This window comes from Loa loa, assembly GCF_000183805.2.
Source record: "Loa loa unplaced genomic scaffold supercont3.275, whole genome shotgun sequence".
Classification (NCBI taxonomy): Eukaryota; Metazoa; Nematoda; class Chromadorea; order Rhabditida; family Onchocercidae; genus Loa; species Loa loa.
The window spans coordinates 7,880-10,663 of NW_018108455.1; the positions used below are offsets into that span (position 1 = coordinate 7,880).

General features: G+C 22.8%; 1 protein-coding gene across 1 annotated transcript in view; it reads right to left on the bottom strand.

Moving 5' to 3' along the window:
* LOAG_13359 (hypothetical protein) overlaps positions 1 to 2,784 on the bottom strand; it is a gene marked incomplete at both ends in the record, with an annotated part of 7,277 nt that overhangs the window by 514 nt on the left and 3,979 nt on the right. The window lies entirely within an intron of this gene.

Here is a 2,784-nt window from a genome sequence, read left to right on the forward strand (position 1 = left end):
AAAGAATTGATTTCATCTCACTATATCATTTGTGATAAAAGTTATCAGTTATAAAATTGATTGAGAGGAAAGAGAGAAAGGAATGGTTCCATCTCATTATATGATTTGTGATAAAAGTTATCAGTTATAAAATTGATTGAGAGGAAAAAAGAGGAGGGAAATGGTTTTATCTCATTATATCATTTGTGATAAAAGTTTTCAATTATAAGTTGCATTTTTTGTTAGCTTAATTTTTGGAAGTAATTTTTTTGTGCGATAAATTTTAAATTTATTGAAAAGTTGCTCTTGATAACAATAGGATGATAAAAGTTATCAGTTCGTAGTTGTATCTAAATCATTCTCAAGACAATATTTGCATAGTATATCTACAATAACTAGTGGCTGATTTTATGTCAACTAATAATTGGTTTCACTTCAACTAGTAACTGATTTCATATCAACTAGTAATTGATTTCATGTCAACCAGTAATTAATTTCATGCTAATTGCCTTATTCTATTTTAGACCTTTGATTGCTCATAGAATGCTAACCAATACTATGAAATATTTTGATTGAAAAAGAAAAAAATGAGAAAGAACAAGAGAAAAAAACAAATTTTTCATGAATTCTTTCATAATTTCAAAATAAAGTTTAACTAAAATTTTGAAAATTTTAACATTTTAAAAATATTTGAAACTCATTTTCATTTATTGAAGTAATTTTGGAACAAAATATTAAAATTCTTGATTAAAAAATTAAACAACAACTAATATTAATATCTTTGATTGATATAATTTTATTCTAAAATTTCACAAAACATTCATCATGTAATTAATTTTTCAATAGTTTTTATTAAATTGTTAATAAGTTGCTAATCAGGTTTTTTTTTTTTTCAAAAATCAACCTACACCATCCACTTACTTTTTATCATTTCAAGATCTCTATTGTTGAACTATTAATTAGTCAGAGTAGGTTAATTTTTTTATTAGCTTTCAGATATAATATTATTTATTTTAAATGTTTTTTTTTTAAAACAAGAAAAAACACAAAACATTATGAGAATAATCCATTTTAAAAATTTCTTAACCATCGTTTTTCTTTTTTAAAATTTATAAAATGAAAGAATTTTAAATTTTCATCTTAAATATATCAAATACAATTAATATCATTGTTATAATTTCTCAATTACTAATCAAAAAAAATATTAATTTCTATATTTGTATTCATATTTTTTGATATAATTGAGCTGAAAATAATTATAATAATGAAGCATAATTTACATTAATTTGTAATTTTTAAAACATTTTTTGGATTGATATTACAATAGTCTATCTTTGAATTGATATAATAAATCTTATTTAAAAAATGAACGAAAAAAAAGAAGAAAAAAAAGGTAAAGAAAAGAATTATTAGATAAATCAGAAAGAAGAAGATTGTTAAAAGTTGCAAGAAGATGATAATAATAGGTGACCACATTTTGGTCATACTAAAATGTCACCTTTAACTTTCTTCCTTACATTTTATGCATAATTATTATCATCAATAAGTTAAAGTGATTATTATTATTATTATTATTTTACCTTTACCATTTTCAACAAAGTGATTATTGAACGATAAGAAATGAATGATGAATAAAAGTTGAAGAAAATTGTTGAGCGATTAGTTAATCTGTTTGTTAATTACCTTCATAGATTGAACATACTTAATGATTACTGTATCCTTTCTAATAATATCAAATTCAAAATTACATTTATGTTTTTTTGAGTTTAAGAAAAAAACAAAATAAAATTTAATTTGAAATACTGTTTCCAATTTGTTTATTATCCATAATTTAAATAGATAATTTCATTAAACTTCATTTCCGATTTCTTCCTATTACTTTAAACCACTTCATTAATTTAAATTAACGTATACTTCAGTATATAATTACTAATTCATTTGCGCAATTTCTTTACATTAATTTAACGATAGCAAATAACATTCACTTTTTATTATCCCAAACTTTATGTGTTCACTAAATTGTTTGAATTAATTTTGTTAAAGTAATCCAAAATTTAATAACATCAACGTGATTTAATTGTAAGAAAAGGAAGGGTCAAAGGTGAGAACGGGTTAGTTACTTTTTACACGAAACAAACAACTGATAGGGTTCGTATCACTGATAAAACAAAAAAAAAAAGAAAAAGCTGTTACAAATAGGAATTAAAACTGAAAGTGGAAAATTTTCAAGAGATGATTTTTTTCTTTTCTAATTAACCTGAAATGGTGTAATGGATATATGTATTAAAATAAATAAAAGAGACTTGTTAATGAATGGATGGATAGGTTGACAGGTATATAGATAAGTAGATAGATAGAACTGGATGAAAGCTTTCCTTCATTTAATTACCCGTATCTTTTGTCATAAATCTATAAGCTGAATGGATTAAAACTAGCATACCCTATAATCATCCCTTACCATTTATTTTTACAATCAACAAATTTACATAAATATAATTTCGCTTATGCTAATTATTATTAAATGTTAGTTATTATCAGTTCTTATTGTCATTACTTATATTATCACAACAACAAAAATAATAATAATAATAACTTTTAGCATTAGTACCACTACTACTGTTCTTACTACAACAACAACAATAATAACATCTCGAACTAGCACCACCACTACTACTATTACTTCAAATTAAACAACAATAATAATAATAATAATAATTTCTTGTATTGATGCTACTACTAATTCTACTCTTGCTATAGTAACAACAACAACGATAGCAATAACAACAACAGCAACAACAACCAACA